This window comes from Otolemur garnettii, unplaced genomic scaffold (assembly GCF_000181295.1).
Source record: "Otolemur garnettii isolate 467f Iridium unplaced genomic scaffold, OtoGar3 scaffold00118, whole genome shotgun sequence".
Lineage (NCBI taxonomy): Eukaryota > Metazoa > Chordata > Mammalia > Primates > Galagidae > Otolemur > Otolemur garnettii.
This window is the reverse complement of record NW_003852513.1, coordinates 2,692,173-2,713,025: the sequence shown is the minus strand read 5'-3', so window position 1 is coordinate 2,713,025 and position 20,853 is coordinate 2,692,173. Positions and strand designations below refer to the sequence as shown.

General features: G+C 42.9%; 1 protein-coding gene and 1 pseudogene across 2 annotated transcripts in view; one reads left to right on the top strand and one right to left on the bottom strand.

The window, feature by feature from the left end:
- Window positions 1-20,853, top strand: part of BACH2 (BTB domain and CNC homolog 2) — a 374,844-nt gene that overhangs the window by 305,782 nt on the left and 48,209 nt on the right. The window lies entirely within an intron of this gene.
- The window catches only part of LOC105887772, a 49,181-nt pseudogene that overhangs the window by 2,018 nt on the left and 26,310 nt on the right, over window positions 1-20,853 (bottom strand).

The window sequence follows — 20,853 nt, the reverse complement described above, 5'->3', positions numbered from 1 at the left end:
CCGGGCTGGGGATTCGAACCCACCACCTTAGGTGTACGTGGCTGGCGCCTTAGCCGGTTGAGCTATAGGCGCCGAGCCTACACAGCTATGATTTAATAAAAAAATAAAAATAAATAAATAAAATTAAGACGTGTGAGAGTCCAAGCTCCCTTCTGAATGGGAATCCTTTTGTAACAGCAACATAGAGAGCTCTGCAGCCTCTTCGTGACACTTCCAGTATGGGGGAGCCCATTGCCACCCGAGAGAGCTCCTTCTGTCTTGTACAACCATAACTACTAGAAAGGTCTTTCTTATTTGTAGCAGAAATCTATCCCCCTTAAATTTACATTTACAGTCCTGTTAGAACAAAGCTAATTCATCTTTTCCTAATGGCCTGCTAGTCTCTGAAGGCAACTCTCATGTGGGTCTCCGTAAGCCTCCCCTTTATGGGGTTTAGTGTCCCCCTTTTCACATGTCACCTGGGATGTGACTCACTGAGCACCATGAACGTTGTTTGTCAGCCCAGCCCTGGATTGCACATGAGAGTCTCCGTGCAACCTGACGGTAAAGAGCATCGTCTGTGCCCTGCGTCTCCGGAGCAGTGTCCTGGCGACCCTGTCACTGTGCTGGTCCACCTCCTGAAGCCAGCACTCTCCCACCCTGTCCTTTAAAAGTTGAATTTTTGAACCCCAGGACAGGATCTGACATCTATTTTTGTTAAATTGAATCTTTATGGGTTGGCCATATAATACAGCCTGAGGTCATTCTTGGTTCTATCTCCTGGAGCAGTGGCCGCTCACGTCTTTGCTAAGTCAGAGATAGAAGTTGAGCAGGACAGAGTAGGAGATAGAAGGCTATGTTGACATTGATCTGTCAACCAGCTACTCGTTGCTTAATTTTATTGTCACCCAGACCTCATTGTTTCATATTATCAAAGAGTGACCGAAGCGATGTCAGCTGCCTCAGTGAAATCGTGAGAGGCTATTTCCACTGCATTCTCTGTACCGTAATCCCATCAAGACCAGAGATGAAGTTAGTTTGGCATGACTTGTTCCTAATGAAGCTTGAATCATCTGCCACTTTCCTGTGTGGGTTCTGAGTGGGTGACGGTTTGTTTGCCAAGCCCAGGAAGATCAAGTGTTTGATTCAGATGGAGGTGCTTCATTTTACAAACAGCAAGTATCACAGCACTCAAAGAGTGGTGGCAAGGTTTTAAATGTGCCACATAAACATCCAAGTTGAGTGACAGGGCCATTGTCAGACCAAAGAATCTGGGCTGTGTGCCACTCCCCCTGCCTGTGATGGGCTGGGCACCCTGAACAGTGGAGTGGGGCTGGCAACAGGCTGCAGGTGCAGGGCACAAGCCAGCAGCCAACAGCAACAGTGGCACTGTCCTTCCCATGATGTGTACTCATTATAAAACTCAAAATCAACAAAGAACAAAATCATTCATTCTGGTTCTGGGGACAGTGGCTAATAAGATTTGGATATGATTAAAAACCAGAAGTGGAAGCTGGATGTTAGGAAGCAAAACAAATATCTCCTAGAGAGAAAGCAAGTTGGACAAACCACAGCAGAAGGCAGCCCCTTTCAGACACAGCCAGGGGTCTGGGCTGGCCCTCCCCAGAAAAACATGCCTACAGAGGCTCATTCACCACCAGGAGGACACGCAGACCAGAAACGCACTGTCAAGAGCCATCCTCACAAAGCCCCCCACACGCGGCCCCAGCACCTATCCCCTGCAGAGGGTTCACCTCCACCGCCACCTCCCCAACTCCATCTTTCCATTTTCCTCTCTTCATTGTTCTTGGACACAAGGATTCTAAGAAAGGCCTTGCAGTCCTGCCTTGGGGGCCAGGCAGCAAGCAGGGGGCAGCCACTCCTCCCCATTCCCACACAGCTGTACTTTGCTTCCTCAAGCTCCTCCTATCCAGCATCAGAACTGATTGAATCCTGGAAAGTGCCGCTGTCGGGTGTTTTTGGCTCCCTTCCTTCTAGTCTTGGTGTCTGCTTGCTCATCGACACCATAACAGCAGCTGGAAGGGGCTTTCACCAGCAAAGCGCTTTGATGCAGGCTTTCCAAGCACTCAGGTGCGGTAAGGGGGAGAGGGAGGTGGCAGAAAACTTGCCGGAAACCCCTGGTTTGGGTTTCCTGTGTCATCCCCAGGGACACGGTCAGGGCATGCTGGACATCTACGCATTGCTCTCAGAGACAGGAGACTCTCAGAGTCCCACCCCCGCTGGCCTTCTGCCACCTCCCCAGAGCATCTGGAGTTGTGGACTAGACAGAGAAGATGGCTTGTCACCACAGAGGCTGGATGCCGCTGCAGCCCTCTGAGGTCCCCTGAAAACCCAGACTCCAACCAACCCATCCAGCAGATGAGGGAGGCTCCCAGCAGGCCTTCACAGTTGTTTACTCCCCAGAAAAGGACTGAGAACCACAGCAGGCGCATGCGAAGTCCCGTGCTCCTTATAACACTAGTCCCTTACCTCGCTGGCCGTGGGAAAGACCGTACCACTGCCGCTGTTGGCTACTGGCTTGCACCCTGCACCTGCGGCCTGCTGCCTGTCCCCACTCCACTGTTCAGGTTGCCCAGCCCATCATAGGCAGAGGGAGGGGCACACAACCCAGTCCCCGTGTTCCAGACTGGAAAATAGGAAAGGCCATGTCAGATATCTTCTACCTTGGGGTTTAAGGCCTAGAATAATTGATCAAATGCCTAACGCAAGTATTTCCCACAATATGAATATATACAGTCCAACTTGGAAGTGAAATGATTTCCAGGGGTATATGAAGAACTCTTTTCAAAATCATGTTTATCTTAATAAGTATTAGAAAAAGTTTCACAAATATTATTGCTTAGGACAAATTTCTTCTTAAACTGTATTTAAAGAAGAAAGTGAGTTGCATTTAAGAAAGTATTTGGGGCTTGGCACCTGTAGCTTAGTGGCTAGGGCGCCAGCCACATACACTAGAGCTAGCAAGTTCGAATCCAGCCCGGGCCTGCCAGAAAACAATAACTACAACAATAACAACAACAAAAAAAATAGCCAGGTGTTATGGCAGGTGCCTATAGTCCTAGCTACTTGGGAAGCTGAGGCAAGAGAATTGCTTAAGCATAAGAGTTTGAGGTTGCTGTGAGCTGTGATGCCACAGCATTCTACCAGAGTGACTAAGTGAGACTCTCAAAAAAAAAAAAAAAAATTCGTTTTTTTTTTTTGTTTTGAGGGGTTTTTTTGAAACAGAGTCTCAGTTCGTCCCCCTAAATAGAGTGTTATGGTATCTGCCTAGCTCACAGCAACCTCAAACTCTTGGGCTCAAGTGATCCTCTTGCCTCAGCCTCCCAAGTAGCTGGGACCACAGGTGCCCGCTCCTGCTCAGGCTGGTCTTGAACTCTTGAACTCAAGGGATCCTCCTGCCTCAGCCTCCCAGAGTGCTGGGATTAGCCACCACACTGAGCATCAAGAAAATATTAAAAATCGTGGCAGTCAGTCACAACTGGGGAACACTCCATAATTCAGTACACTAGTTTTGTCTGTCTTATATAGTCTGAAAGAAAACTACAATAACATCTTGTTGGGAATACCTGTTTTCCTAAGTTTTGTCTGTGTGTAAAATGTAGACCTCTTAGGTAAGTCCATCTAGAGCAGTGGTGTCATCCTTTCTTATCTCACGGTGCACTTGAACTTACAGTTTTGTGGCACACTTAAATTATGTTGATCAAAAAACAGTAAAAAAGTGAGTATACTTACTGTGCTTGAAACTTCTTTTGAAAATAACTTAATGATCTTTAAAATTTTTCTCAGCACACCTAAGATCTTCTCACCACACACCAGTTGAAAAATCACTAATTTAGATGAAAATACTTCTTGTGTGTGCTTCTTTCAACCAACCATTCTTTGTTTTCAAATTTATGTATTTCTTCTGAAATATCTTCACATTCCTCCTTGGGTCCCTAAGCGCCTCTTCAACCTCCTCTCCTAAGTCTGTAGCCTTCTCTCTGGGGAGGGTGGAGAATGATACCTGGTGTGGCTTCCTTTCTGCTTGACGTGGCTTTGTGTGGCCTAAGTTCTTTAGGACTGGCTTAGATAATCTACTGTAACCCTATCTCAGCTCCCTATAATCACACTTCTCTCTTTCCCTGTCTTCTCCTGTTTTAACTCAATAACATTCTTTTTTTTTTTTCATGACTTGCAGGCTTTATTTAAGGGGGGAGGGGACAAAGGATAATTTAATACAACCCCATATCCCAAAACTTTCTAGATTTTTTTTAGTGCAAGAAATGCTGCATCATTGAAGCACTTGAGAATTACCATGAAATCCTAGCAAAAGATAATCAACCAGAAGTGGTAATAACTCAATAACATTCTTAAAAAACATCTATTTATTTGACTCGTGTGGACATCCTTATAATTTAGGTATTATTCCACAGAATGGATGGGGAGGGCAGCATGTCTGATATTCATAACCCCATTTTCTGTTGTGAAGGGGTAGTTTAGAGAGAGGACGTGGCAATAGATAAGACCAATAAAAATCAGTCCATTGAGCCTGATTCTAGTGAGCCCTGAAGAGGCCTGGGTTTCACTCTGCAGGAGGCAAAGATAAAATGATTGTTCTTGGGAAGATTAGTAAGGCAGCAATGCCGACGAAGGACTGAAGGAGAAGGAGTAATGACCAGGTGTCACAGTGGACAAGTGAGAAGTCGTAAGGCCGTGAAGTAAGGCATCTGCCCATTCCCCGTCCCTCCAGCCACTCCGACAAGGTGCTGTGCGCACTTCCCCCACTCCTCCTGAAGTGTGTTTCCCATGTTGACCTTGCTCTCCCCCACTTCAGTACTCTGCAGTGGCCTTGCCTATGAGGATGGGCTGCTCACCTGCCCAGCCACGTGTGGCCACTAGGCACTGGAAATCTGAGACTGAGGAACCAAATTTTCTGTTTTACTTAATTTTAATTTTTATTAAAGAGCCGAATGTGAATAGCTACCACTGTACTGGACAGTGGAGGGCTGTGTGAGTCCAGATCCCAGCATCACGCCCACTTTCCCTGTTCTCTCACTAGGGCCCTGCACAGAGTCTGGTGCATAGAAGGCATGCAATGAATATTTGCAAAATGAATAAAGAAAAAGAAATATCATAAAATAGAGGCACGGATTATGTCCTATTCAAATCCATACACTACTTTGTGGAGCACTGTGGGCCCCACCTAAGAACAGAGGGGGAAGGTGGGGATTCCCGATACACATTTAGGAAAGTTTCCAGATGTCTAAACTGAAGCTCTCAGCACCTGCATTGGAGCAGAATCAAACCAGAGGGGGTAGTGAGAGCTGGCTGTGTGGGGCAAGGACCAGGGTGTGTTCTAGCCAGAGGGGTGAGTGAGAGCTGGCCGTGTGGGGCAAGGACCAGGGTGTGTTCTAGCCAGAGGGGTAGTGAGAGCTGGCTGTGTGGGGCAAGGACCAGGGTGTGTTGTAGACAGAGGGAGCAGTGAGAGCTGGCTGTGTGGTGGCAAGGACCAGGACACATTCTGCAGCTGTATTCTGGGTCTTCATTTCTGGTTCTTACAATGCCCATGCTTTGATTGGTTGGTTGGTTGTTTTGTTGAAACATGTAAGAATAATAATTGAAGTAAAAAATACTTCAGGAAGAATAAAGCAAAGAAGATATGTCAGAGCCCTTAGTGAGAACAGCTGTAGAGACACAGGGTGTGGCACGTGACTTGACTCAGCCTCCACCCTGCTCACCACAGCTCTGTGACCTTGGACCAGTGGCTTACACTCTCCACACCACAGCTGACTGGAAAGTGAGAATAGGAATCATAACACATCACTTACCAAGTTGGAGGGGACAAGTAATTTAACGGGAAAATCGTGTTTTACAATTTATGAAGCACCATCATGATACTTACTGTAATTCACAAATGCTGGAGTCATATCTAAAGCTGTGCCTGAAAGAAGCAGCTGTATTAAAATGTAATTCTAACATGTGCCTTTCAGGGATGTGGAAACAGCAAATTACCAAATTCTATGTGAATCCATAACAGAACAGTCTAAACACTGCAAAAAAGTCTTCTATCTTTCTAATACTAAAAAAAAAAAAAGTGACCCCTAGGGAAACTGATGCCTCAGCCTCTTTCTAGTAGCTTGTCATGGTCCATGTACTTGCTGCTACCAGGGCGTTCTTCACATCCACCCACCTCTGCCCTCCCAGATGCTATGGCTACTACCCCCAGCCCTGTGGCAGCCCTTCACCCCCTTCTCTCATTTGCCCTGCTCATATTCCACTGCCTGCCTCTGGCCCACTATCTTAGCAACATATTAAGACTTATCTATGAAATCTGCCATTGCATATTAGAAAGGGGAAAATCAGTAATTTTAGGGAAGTGGAGATATTAGGGAGCACCAGTGACCAAGTACATGTTCAGTGTGTAAGTCACTGTATACTACTGATCTGGGCCACAAGAAAGAGCTGTGAGGCTCAGCACCTGTATTCAAGCGGCCAAGGCACCAGCCACATACACCTGAGCTGCCAGGTTCAAATACAGCCCGGGTCCACCTAACAACAATGATGGCTGCAACCAAAAAATAGCTGGGCATTGTGGCAGGTACCTATAGTCCCAGCTACTTGGGAGGCAGAGGCAGGAGACTCACTTGAGCCCAGGAATTGGAGATTGCTGTGATGCCACGGACTTCACCCAGGGCAACAGCTTGAGGCTCTGTTTCAAAAAAAAAAAAAAAAAAGGGCTGTGCCTTGAGGGTGGCCCAGCCCTCTTCTGTCCCACAGTAAAATTCCCCTTCAACCTCACGCCCTTACCTGGTTCTTCTAAGTGGTCGCTCTCTATAGTCTCTCTCTAACTGCCCTCATTAGGACTACTTTGTAGCATGATGTCAGCATTTCATATCTCTGCAGAATTTACTTGAGAAGGGGCTGGAACCAGTATAAGAATCTAAAAGCATGAATTTTGGCATAGTGAATTTATTTTTAGCAGGGTGTCCCTGTGGCACAGAGCTGCTCCTGCTCGTGGGAGGTAGTGATCACTGGACTAAACCAGGGTCTGGTGCTGATCTCCTGCATGTCAGTGTCCCGCAGGTCTCTCTTCCCAGCCGTCCATGACAGCATTGGAGCTCAGTCACAGACCTCAGCTGGGGGTGTCATCCCTTGGCAGGTCCCTTGAGTGATGCTGGTGAGAGGCTTCTCACATTTTCCCATTCCTGTGGTTCATTTTTCATGGCAGGAAGGGCCCGTGGCCTCCCTAGCCACCCTTCCAACACCCTTCACCAGCACTGAGCTCAGAAGAAAGAAGAGCTAGGAGTCAGACTTCACGAACCCCGTGAGCTCCCCTGCTGACGTGGAAGTGTTAACAAGTATCATCCCCTTTAGAAGGAGTGTGTGTCTGTGCCTTCTCTTTTTTCTATTTGCACTACACTTATTCTGGCTTCAGTTTGGATATTTAAGACCTCCCTGGGGTCATGAACCAGAGACTTAGCAAGTCTTGCCTTACTGAGAAATGTGACCATTATCTGATGCCCATGGTTCCTTTCCCCCGTGTTGTGTCTTTCCACAGATTGTGTTCATCTGAACCATTTTATTTTTTATTTACCAAAGTACTGTACTTGGCTATTTGCAGTGTTTTCAAAACCAAATGTTTCTTTTTTGTGTATTTTTAATCTTCAATACTTGGTGCAATAGAAGCTGCAAAGATGTGCCACTTTATCTATGAAGTTTTGTATACCTATAAATTCTAGCTTAAAAAAAGACTTCTCTATGAACTAACTTCCCTGATCTCACAGCTTTTCCTGCACCTGTTGTCTTCCTTTAGAAAACATCTCTGCTCAAAAAAAATCTCGAATAGCCAAGACATTACTCAGAAATAAAAACAAAGCAGGAGGAATCACACTACCAGACTTCAGACTATACTATAAATCTATAGTTATCAAAACATCATAGTACTGGCACAAAAAGAGAGGTAGATGTGTGGAACAGAATAAAGAACCAGGAGATGAACCCAGCTACTTACCATTGTCTGATCTTTGACAAGCCAATTAAAAACATTCAATGGGGAAAAGATTCCCTATTTAACAAATGGTGCTGGAAGAACTGGCTGGCAACCTGTAGAAGACTGAAACTGGACCCACACCTTTCACCATTAACTAAGATAGACTCTCACTGATTAAAGACTTAAACTTAAGACATGAAACTATAAAAATACTAGAAGAAAGTGCAGGGAAAACACTTGAAGAAATTGGCCTGGGTGAATGTTTTATGAGGAGGAGCCCCTCTCAATTGAAGCAACATCAAAAATACATTACTCGGATTTGATCAAACTAAACAGCTTCTGCACAGCCAAGAACACAGTAAGTAAAGCAAGCAGACAGCCCTCAGAATGGGAGAAGATATTTGCAGGGTATGTCTCCGACAAAGGTTTAATAACAGAATCCACAGAGAACTCAAACATATTAGCAAGAAAAGAACAAGTGATTCCATCTCAGGGTGGGCAAGGGACTTGAAGAGAAACTTCTCTGAAGATAGGCGCATAGCCTACAGACACATTAAAAAAAATGTTCATCATCCTTAATCATTAGAGAAATGCAAATCAAAACTACTTTGAGATATCACCTAACTCCAGTAAGATTAGCCCACATCACAAAATCCCAAAACCAGAGTTGCTGGCGTGGATGTGGAGAAAAGGGAACACTTCTACACTGCTGGTGGGAATGCAAACTAATACATTCCTTTTGGAAAGATGTTTAGAGAACACTTAGGGATGTAAAAATAGACCTACCATTCGATCCTACAATTTCTCTACGAGGTATATATCCAGAAGACCAAAAATCACATTATAACAAAGATACTTGTACCAGAATGTTTATTGCAACCCAGTTCATAATTGCTAAGTCATGGAAGAAGCCCAAATGCCCATCAACCCACGAATGGATTAATAAATTGTGGTATATGTACACCATGGAATATTATGCAGCCTTAAAGAAAGATGGAGACATTACCTCTTACATGTTTACATGGATGGAGCTAGAACATATTCTTCTTACCAAAGTATCTCAAGAATGAAAGAAAAAGTATCCAATGTACTCAGCCCTACTATGAAAGCTATAACCCAATTATAACCAAAAAATATAGGGAAAGGGAGAGGAGGGGAGGCAGGAGAATGGGTGGAGAGAGGGTAATTGGTGGGACCGCACCTACAATGCATCTTACAAGGGTACATGTGAAATTTACTAAATGTAGAATATAAATGTGTTAACACAATAACTAAGAAAAGGCAGTGAAGGCTATGTTAACCAGTTTGATGAAAATATTTCAAATTGTATATAAAACCAGCACATCATACTCCGTGACTGCATTAATGTACACAGCTATGATTTAATTAAAAAAAGAAAGAAAAAAAAGAAAACATCCTCTCTAAATTCTCAAAGAACTCAAACTAGACCTCCCATTTCATTCTGTAGTCCCATTACTAGGCATCTACCCAGAAGGAAAAAAAGTCATTTTATCATAAGGACATTTGCACTAGACTATTTATTGCTGCTCAACTTACAATCCACAAATTATGGAAACAGCCTAAGTGCCCACCAATTCAGGAATAGGTTAACAAGCTATGGCATATGTATACCATGGAATACTGTTCAGTCATTAAAGATAGACGGTGACTTTACATCTTTGTATTAACCTGGATGGAGGTGGAACACATTTTTCTTAGTAAAGCATCACAAGAATAGAGAAGCAAGAATCCAATGTACTCAATTCTGATATGAGGATAATTGATGCTAGTATATGGAAGAGGATGGGCGAGCAGAGAGAGGGGAGGGTGGGGGGTCACAGTGTGTGACACACCTCTTGGGGGCAGGACACAATTGTAAGAGGGACTTTACCTAACAAGTGCAAGCAGTGTAACCTGGTTCTTTGTACCCTCAATGAATCCCCAGCAATAAATAAATAAATAGAAAACATTTCCTCTGGCAACCTGTGTCCCCTTACCCGTCAGTCCCTCTCCTGCCCGGTGCCCACATACCTTTCATCATTCTCTCTGCATATATTGAAAAATTGGCTGTCACTCCGTGGTGCTGACCACCCTCAGACAGAGCTCCCTGTAACCCTGTCCCAGACTTCATCATGTAAGAGCTCCTACAGGAAAGGCTTGAAACAGCCTGTGTGCCACATTCTCACACCCAGGACTTTCAAAAGAGGAGCCACCAGAATTATTTTCTCACTAATACTTCCATTTCTTCAGGACTTCCTCAAATGTGGCCTCTTTTCTGATCTTTCCATCATTTTATTTCTCAGAGTTTAATATTTATTAATAATTATTAATATTATAATATTAACAATAATATTAATTATTGATATTAATAATTTAAATAAGGAACCATAAACTATAAACAATGCAGACAGATGCTTGTCAATTCAGGGAACCTGAATATCGATTTCTGGTTTTCAGCATCATATTCCCTAATGTTCCCTCTCACTGAGAACATATTTTCTTTTTAATCATATTTAACATCAGAATCACTATTAATCCTCTTCAGTTTTATCATACGCGAGCTTAAATTTGTATTCTCTATCTTGCATTTGGGTTGTGTCTTTTTTTTTCCTAAATTATTATCCCATTAAGCCTAATCAGAATTTAAACCATTGTCATCTTTAAACTTTAATTTAAACATATTCTTGTGATTAGTACATAAAGAATGAGGCTACTTTAACCCCACTCATTTGGCAAAAATACTGAAAATTGAATAAAATGGTAAGTAAGCGCCAACTATATTCAACAGTGAATATATTTTAAAATCCTATGATATTAAGATATAAAAATTATATGCACTTTAAAGAAAAAAGCCTCAGCACCTTCTAACAGGGGCAGTGAGGCTTTGTAGAGGTGCTGTTAGATCAGGGACAGAGCAAGGTCTCCTCTGGCAGATGTGCTCAGGGCTTGAAAAGCAGTAAAGAAAAACCACACCTGGCCCTTCTTCTCCCTCTGGGTGGCCACCCCAGTTTCATGCCAGGTAGCAAGGGTTAGCCCCTGTGGTCTAGCCACACCCCTGGATTAGCTGCTGTGGGGCAGGACACAATTCTAAGAGGGTAATTGTAATCACAATGACGGTAATCAGGGCAGACCCAGCTGGTGCACTTCTCCCAGGGCTGCTTTGCACAACACTGAACATGGCCAGACACAGCCCCACGTTCATGTGTATGTCCAAGTGTGCTTTTCACTTTTCATTTTACCCAAGTTGGTGTGGGATGGGGACCCTTCTCTGAACAGACTTTTTAATATGCAAGTTATAGGACTGTAAAAAGAATCTTCAGTTCATATTTGCATTACTGGAGACATTTCCATTAGCTAAGACATTTGGTTCATGCAAATGCAGGTTGTATTTTTGGTTACCCAATGTCTAAGGAATGAAGAGTAGGTTAAGTAGTTTGGATAAATTATATTACAAAAGTTTGTTGAGAAATTAATTTTAACTCATCATGTATTTTTTTCTAGAAACAGGTTATGACTAATGGTTTTCCTAAATCAGCTCCCAAATCTCATATCTGCATAGCCTCTCTTTTTTGTTGATTCAGTGAACAGATGTTTATCATCAAAGAGAGAAGAAAATTAATTCTGTAGTATAGGTAGAGTGAAGGGCTATGAAAGTACAGAGGAGGAGCAGATCATTCTAGTGAGAGAACAAGGGAAGCCCCCGTGCAGGAGAGGGGGTTCTGGTAGGACTTCAGTAGGTGGGGAGGCCATCCTGGGTTTCGTGTCCCTCCAATAGAAGTCTGTAGCACTTCTCTGTATTTCTGTCATATCATTTATTACATCTATTGTCATTGAACTATTGCTTGCCATATCTTTATTTGGACAGTTATACCCTTTTGTAAGATTTTGGGGGATGGGTTTCAATCTATAAATCTACCACTTAAAACAAGGGCAACATATGAATCATCTGGTTAATGTTTCCCAAATAAAGAAGGCCTTCCTTTAGCAAAGTTCTAGAGCAGCGGTTCTCAACCTGTGGGTCGTACCAATGAAAATACATCCTGCATGTCAGATATTTACATTACAGTTCATAACAGTAGCAAAATTACAGTTATAAAGTAGCAGTGAAAATAATTTTATGGTTGGGGGTCACCACAACATGAGAAACTGTGCTAAAGGGTCACAGCATTAGGAAGGTTGAGAACCACTGTGAAGGCAAATGTGTGATTTGTAGTAGAGGAGAATGGGAGGAAGAAGTGGAATCAAATCACCAAAAGCAAGAGGCGCTGATGCCACCAAACATGATATCACTAGAGAAAGAAATTCTGATGCACTTTTTATAGCCACTAACTTCTATTTATATGGTTATTTAGTGGGGGGTGACATACCCTTGATGCCCCAACTAAGGACCCCATCTTCTCCTAACATCAGGAAAGCACTGGCTTCCTCCAGAGAAGGACAGATGAAGATCTCAGGAAAATAGTAGTTTATCTCTATAGGTTGGTTTAAATGACCTACTGGCTTTCCCTCCACCAACCTCCTGGGAGTTCCCAACTGGAAAACAAAAGGGAGTTACTCCCGCTAGCTTTCCTGAGGACTTGCCTTTAAGTACACATAGCTTTTTTCAGTACACATTTGCATTAAAGTACACATAGCTTATTCATTAAGTGGGGGATGTTCCTTGGTGGGGACAGCATGCGTTTTATAAGAATGCTTTCAGTCTTAGATTCTTTTTATTTGTACCACCCACACAAAGGTACATAGAAAATTGTGCTCGTCTTTCCTTCCCATTATCAATGTATTTCTCTTCCCCCTCCCCTTTAAAGTCTCAAGCTAATGTTTTTATGTGTATTTTGCTACTTTTTTTAAAAGCCAAACACAACCTAGTCATTAAATTTAGGTCAGAGGGCCACTGGCCCCAGCCTATGGCAAACAGCCTTGATCAGAGGATGAGCAGCCTTCCCGGGCTAGCACAGGCTTCACTCTCCAAGCTTCGGTTTTGCCACTATAATTATGAGTGAAAAGCCTATGGTTAATTACAATGCATGAATGGGAGATATTCTTGGACTTATTTGCATTCATTACTTGCTGGTAGTTTCTCTGTTGAGGTCTCCATCCTTGTTTTCACAGAGCTTTTGGCAGTGTTTCTGCAGTTGGTGTGTGAATTTTTATGATCTGTTGCATGTTATTCATGCAATTTCCTGCCCTGTAATGGTATCAGTTTTCCAGACGCAGAGGAATACAGACTAAAACCCAGGAGCCTGCATTAGCATAAAATGTCCCAGTTCTGTCAGTTTGATTAATTTGTCTCTTTGTCTCCACTCTATATGATAAGTGCTATTAATGGTTGCAGCACTTCATATGTCAAAGTCTTTCTTCCTAATGACTTGAAAATGTGGTTTATTTCCCCCCTTTTTGTATTATTTTTCTCATTTAGCATTCCACTCAAGTATAGATTTATGCCATGCTCCTTCATTATCTTACTGGTTGCAGCGCCGGAGTGATTACATATGGTGTAGAGTGTGCGTAAAGATGTGATCCCGAGGGCAGCAGCTGCTGATGCAAGCTGAAAATAGATCCAGTGTGCACTCAGCACTTTTCCCAGAGGCCTTTTATTTATTAGTAGCAGTCTTAGTACAGGACAGCTTGGATCCTCATTTAGCAAGATGACTTTTTGCCTCTCCAAGCACTGCAGTGACTTTGCTCTATTTACTGACGCTGCTGTGTAATTTTTTTCTTAACGGCCTTGTATCTCAGCAATGACTTAACCTAACATAAATTGTAATATAATTTCGATATATAATGAACTCAAGAAGCGACAGGCTCCATCTGAAGTAATAGAGCTTGACAGATCTAAGGTTTAAATTAAATAATCCTATTTGTAAGACAGCATTTGTACATGGTACACTGCTTTAAAATGAATTTCTATTCTTCTCCAGTGATTCTTACGCCATTTTTAGTATTCTCCTTTTCAAAACGACTTTTCCCCAGAAAGAAATGCATTGCAAAGCCGGAGGCTCTTTCATAAGCAGAGAATAAGATGAAATGTTTTTTTACCCAGTTCAATCATTGAGCTGGAACCAGCATCATTAATGCCTTGAGATGGGTAGTTAATAATCCAAGCTGGCAAATCCAAACAGCTCAGACTTTTCTATCAGGGTAGTACATCTGGGATGCAAATATAATAGTGGAATAAGTGGATTAAGATAATAGCTAACCTTCTTCACAGGTTCTTGGGTTCCAATAGGTATTTTTTCATAAATTTGAAAAGTCTCAATAGTGAATATATGTATTCATTTTATGAATAAATCCAAGTAGTATTTTTATTTTGTACTATCATTCTTTTTGAGAGGTGTTCTTTAAACAGGATAAGGAGGAAATTCATTGTACATCATAACAGATAACATCTAGATAGTAATTCCTCGCTGCATGACAAAATTTTTCAGGTTGCAGAAATGAAAAAATAACAACATTAAAAGTTTACAGATAAATGACAAATTGAAAGCATTACTGATTGGTAAGACCTGGTAATCTGAGGAGGAAGCTCTGAAGAAAAATGAATTTATGAATAGGAAGCCGACCTCTTTCTGGTGAAGTAGTAGAAAAAGAAGGCAAGAAGCCCAGTGAATTAAGAAATTTGCTTTTTGGTATTTGATGTGTCATTTTTACCTGCTCCAGAGCCAGCAAGCTGTCCATGGAAAGCAGGCTGCTTTTCTCCTGAAATCTGCTGGTGCCCTGAGATAGTGCCATGAGTTTTGGGTAACAGATTTCATTAATTCCATTATCAAATAGGGCTAAACCCATAATTTTCTGCTGCTTTATTAGGCTAAAAATTAAATCAGTGGTTCAGGATAAGGCACAAAGTGTGATTGTTTCATTTTAGCGGTGTGTGGCCCAGAATGCTGTTGAAAGCATTCATTCAAGCCGTTCCTAAAAGGAGTGAACCCTGGGGCACATGAGTGGAAGAGAAGCCCTCCCTCCACACATGGTATTGCAGGAGAAAGTGACCATAGCATTTTATCAACTGTGTTCATTGTAGTTCATATATTCTCTCAAGTTTGTTTGGGAGTTTAGACTGCTGCTGCCCAGGTTGCTATAATTGGTAGCAGCCAGCACGCCGGGAAGCTGCGCCCTGTGGCCATAGTGAGGTGGGAGTGAGAGGATGGAGGGCAGCAGCCCGTCCTGCAGCTGGAGCGCCTGAGCCTCACTCTTCTTGCTCTTGCTTCCTTTCTTTTTCTCCTGTCCTGCTCTTGCTTACAAAGAGCACCCAAGCTGGGTCTCCAAGCTCATCCCTAATTCCCTCCTTGTGACATACTAATGTTCTAGCTGATTTCATTCTCTGTCTACTGGCCTCAGAATGGTGGGTGATCTTGCTTGCTATAGGAGAAGTGATACTCAGACATGACAAGATGGATTAAGGATGGAGTTTGACTATTAACTCTTAATTTCCTAGCTCTGTGGTTCTAAATTCTATTCCGTGTTTGTATAACTGGGAGAGTGTGAACATTTATATGTATGTGTGCCTGTCCTTGAAACAGTGTTTGATCAATTGAACTGTTTGTTTTTTCCTAAAACACATGGATTGTATTATGAAAAAAGCAGCCCAAGTGAAGAAAAACATTTCACCTGTCTTGTCAAATATTTCACTGAGACCTCTGAAAGCTGATTTTTCCCCTTCCTGCCATCGGATCAGAAATGAGAACAAAAGCACTTTGTTTTTGATAAGCAGGACTTTTTTTCTCTACAACCTTTTCATTTCCCAGATTTCTAAGGAGACTTATCTTTGTTTGGACCAAGCTTCCCAATAAATGATGTAGATTCCAAAGGAGGTTCTTGGAGTTACTTGTTTAGGGAATGGTTTGTGAACCAAAAACTGGAGGCAGAAGTCCATTGCCAGATTGTCCAAGCAGAGAAGGAGGAGGCAGAAACCACCTTTATTGAGTCCTACTATGAGCCAAGCAAATTTGAAAGTAATTGAAGCACGCAGAGTTCATTTTAGTTCTTAATAGAATTGCACTTAATTCTCAGTAGTAGTCTTGACTTTTTAAGGACTGTGCTATAATGAAAATAAGTTCTACCTTAAAAATCTAATTATGTATGCTTAGAATTTTCTATATCAGTCCTTTGGATCCTTTAAATGTGAATTTTGGTGTAATAACTGAATAAAATTATATTGAAGCAGAAAAAAAAAAAAAAAAAAGAAAGTAATTGAAGCAAAATCACAAAGATTTTAATATCAGAGAAATAAAAGATGGCTGAGGGACTTACAGAGTTGTTTTCTTTTTTAATAGAAACACTGTGTTTTGCCAAAATATTTGAATAGAAGAAAGAGAAAAAGACAAAGGAAAAATGGAAGTTTTCAAAGTCTATCTAAAAAGGTAGCAGACCGAGCTCAATGGCTCATGCCTGTAGTCCTCACATTCTGGGAGGCCAAGGTAGGGGGATTGTTTGAGTTCAGGAGTTCAAAACCAGCCTGAGCAAGAGCAAGACCCTGTCTCTACTAAAAATAGAAAAACTAGTCAGGCCTTATGGCAGGCACCTGTGGTCCCAGCTACTCAGGAGGCTGAGGCAGGAGGATCACTTGAACTCAGGAGTTTGAGGTTGCTGCAGGCTGTGATGCCAGGGCACTCTAGCCTGGGTGACAGAGTGAGACTCTGTCTCAAAAAAAAAAAAGGAAAAAAGAAAAAGAAAAGGGTAATAAAAAGGTGAAAAGAATTCAGCCATGAAGACGGAACAAAATCAGTTTTGTTCAATACCAGGATAGGTGCTAGCAAGTAGAAATATAATGTTCCTTTTTACTCCTATATTCTATTAGCAATTTCTACCTCTTCAAATTCTTTTGAAAATGAAAGAAGAAATCTGATCTGAAGCTCTGCTTGGCTCTCAGGTCTGCCGCTCCCAAGAAACATTGTAATGAAGCCCAAAATCAATGGGATTTTTTTTCAATGAATACTATAAGCCAATTTTGACTCTGATTTAAAATTCACTGTATGGATTCCTCCTGACTTGCTACAGCCATGAGTGTACTCTATTTTCTATTGATGACTCTTCCAGCAAAACCCACATCCACTCCACCTTCTACACTCCAGATGTCAAGTGGACAAGAGCTATGGGAAGGCCTACTGTCAAAACTGCCCTGTTGGACCTTGTAGAACTTGTCTTAAAAGCTACCACGAGTATAGACGTGCGTGTGTGTGTGTGTGTGTGTGTGTGTGTGTCAGGTTTTCGAAAGTGACCTTTGATCCAAGAAAATTATAGCATTTGTATTTATGGGCATGTAATATGCACTGAGCTTTCCTAAGGGACTGCTGTAAACACACAGAAGCCTCTGTGCCCCCAGTGTTGGTTGTCGTCTGCTCCACTGAAGAAATACATACACTCGATTAGGTTAAGATTTACTAGCGAGGCCAGCAGGTCATAATGGGACAGTACATTTTACATATCAACTTTGACTTGGTGCCCTTTAATTGGCAGCAAGGAGTAATGTTAAAAGTTCTTGCTAACGCAGCATCATTCATGGGAAGTGAGGACGTCAAGGAGTTTTTCCTCCTGCGATGTATTGAGAATCATAAAACCTTAGTCTTCAGAATCATCTGACCCAGCACTAAGAAAAAGAGCTATGTTTTTTTATCTTTTGTGTATCCTTTGTGTCTAGTATAGTGATGATAATGATTAAAAAACAACTTTTGAAAAAAATAACTTTTGACAGGGCGCAGTGGTGCACACCTGTAATCCCAGCACTCTGAGAGGCTGAGGCAGGAAGATCCCTTGAGCTCAGGATTTTGAACCAGACGGAGCCAAGAGTAAGACCCTTTCTCTACTAAAAACAGAAAAACTAGCCAAATGTGGTGGTGAGAGCCTGTAGTCCCAGCTACTTGGGAGGCTAAGACAGGAGGATCACTTAAACACAGAAGTTGGAGGTTGCTGTGAGCTACTCTTATCCCACAATACTCTAGTCTGGGCAACAAAGTAAGACTCTGTCTTAAAATAATAATAATAACTTTTATTGACCATTCACTATGTGCAGGCAAAGCCCTGTGTACCTCACACATTTAACTCATTGACACTATGGGATTGCTACTGTTACTATCTCCATATGCAAAATGGGGAAACCAAGGCAGGAGAGGTTAATTCACTTGTGGAAAAAGGTCAGCTCCTAAGCAAAGAAGCCTAGATTTATGGCTGGGAAGCTGACTCACAGCCCGTGTTTTTAACCCCTTGCTTAAATGACAACCGTAACATTCATTAAAGACATTAAGTTTCTATGTTTTTACCAAGTGAGAAAATGAGGTCCACGGTCACAAACCGAGGCAGCTGTCGGTTTAAAGACTCAGTGAGTTTCTGTAAATCTAGTTTAAGATTGCCCTGTGCCACTCTGGAGTCACCGTGAACCCAGCACCAAGATGTGCTTTGATGCGAGAAATACAGGGTGTTCCAACAGTCACCCCTAAAACGGGAAATCATAGCTAAATGGACTTTTATTTACAAAATATTCCTTACAAAATTGTACAAAGAGATGAACAACATGTAGAGAATATTACAAAATTTTACAAAATATTTACAAAATATTCTGTACATATTGGCCACCTCTTTGTAAAATTTAACGATGAATATTTTGTAAATAAAAGTTCATTTAGCTACGATTTCCCATTTTCCCCATGTATGGTAACTTTAGCGGCAACTTTTGGGACACCTGTAATGGAAAAGACACTGAAAATACTGAAATGTAAAGTGATCACAGAGAGACAATACCTGAAATCTAAAACCAGTTTTCATCATTTTTCTTTCACTTTTTCACTCTTGTCTTTCCTCAATTTATGTCTGAAGGCCACTTTAACTTATGTAAGAACCCACCTTCATCTGGGGGCCTCAAATTGGAGGCAGCAAGGACATAAGACTCCTCTAGAAAAAGAGCTATGTAGATTTTTATAAACCAGCATGGTAGGCAGAATTCTGGCCCCCAAAGATGTCCCCATCCTAATTCATGAAATCTGTGAATGTGTTACCTTATATATAAGAGGGTCTGTGCAAGTGGGATTATGTGAAGGATCCTGAGGAGGCAGAATGTCCTGAATTATCCAGTTGGCTTCAGTGGAATCTCAAGGGTCCTTAGAAGAGGGAGGCAGGGCTCAGTGTCTGTAGCTCAAGCGGCTAGCGTGCCAGCCACATACACCATAGCTGGCGGGTTCAAATCCAACCTAGGCCCACCAAACAACAGTGACAACTACAACCAAAAAATAGCCGGGTGTTGTGGTGGGCGCCTGTAGTCCCAGCTATCTGGAAGACTGAGACAAGAGAATCTCTTAAGCCCAAGAGTTTGAGGTTGCTGTGAGCTAGGACGCAATGGCACTCTACCCAAGGCGACAGCTTGAAAGTCTGTCTCAAAAAAAAAGAAAGAGGGAGGCGGGAGAATCAGTCAGGAAGTCCACTTTGAAGGCCACTCAGGGATGATGGAAGAAACTTCCAGAGGCCCAGGTGGAAACCCTGGCTACACAGCTGGCCAGTTCCACCATGATTATCATGAACATCAACAAAGGGGGCCTGGGAGGAAGGCTCCTTCCCCTGCCTCGTCCCGTCTCTGACCATGGCTGATTTCAGCGTCATCTCATATTTGCTTGCTCATCTAGCTTCCATTCATCTTTATTTAAAAAAAAAACAAAAAATAAGCCAGGCGCAGTGTCTCACACCTGTAATCCCAGCACTGTGAGAGGCTGAGGAGGGAGAATTGTTTGAACGAGAATGAGACCCCAACTCCTAAAAAAAAATGAAAAACTTAGCAAACGCTTGTAATTCCAGAGGCTGAGGCAGGGGGATGCCCACAGCCTGAGTCTGAGACTGCAGTGAGCTATAACGCCATTCCACTCTGCTCAGGGCATAGGGTAGGACTCTGTCTTAACAAAAATAAATAAACAAACAAACAAATAAATAAAATTTTAAAAATAAAAAAGCAGAAAACCCTCACATTCTATAAGAGCTTTCCTCTCTTTCTCTTTGCCAGACCAGAATGACTTGCTGGGTAAGTTTGCCATTTGTAAAAGTCCTACCAGGCAGTAACTAAAAGCCTGCTGACACCAGTGGTGCCACCTACAGAAAGCTCTAGGCTACAGAAGCCTGAGCCTCTTCAGTATTTATGACTCTGAAATGCAAACTGCGTTGGTATACCTGTGAGCCTGCACATGATTCCTCTCGTAACAAACACACAGCAGAGTACCCTGGATGGCTTCCCTCTGGAATCCTCCTTTGGCACTGGGGATCCAGGCTGTGACTTTGTACCCCAGATGGCTTTCCTCTGGAACCCTCCTTTGGCCCTGGGGATCCAGGCTGTGGCTTTGGCCACTTGTGAGCAGCAGTGTGATACTTTTTCAGTTCCAGTCTCAAATTGGCCTGTGCTCTCGTGCGTGGCCAACTCTTCCCCGAAAGTCTGCTGTCATCTGCCCACACTGCCCTTCCCACCATCACGGCCTGTGTTCCTGCTGTGGGTGGTGCTTGCCTGGGCTTCTGTGACTGGCTTGTCAGCTGTCCAGGCTGAGTCCCAAGTGCAGACAGTTATCTCCTAGTACTCTCCTGCTTGACAGTCTCCAGTGACCCCCTGTGACCAGCCAGCCTCCTCCGTATGACCTGCCAAGGCCTTCCTGGCCTGGCCCCTTCCACCTCTGTGCTGTCTGTGCCCCACCCTGACACTCTGCTCTCACCACACCTGCTGTGTGCTGGGTCCTCTTGTATGTTTCTGCACGGTTCATTTCTTCCTTCTGGAATATCAGTCAGTTGCGGCTCGGCGCCTGTGGCTCAAGCGGCTAAGGCGCCAGCCACATACACCTAAGGTGGCGGGTTCGAATCCCCAGCCTGGGCCCGCCAAACAACAATGACGGCTGCAACCAAAAAAATGGCCAGGCGTTGTGGCGGGC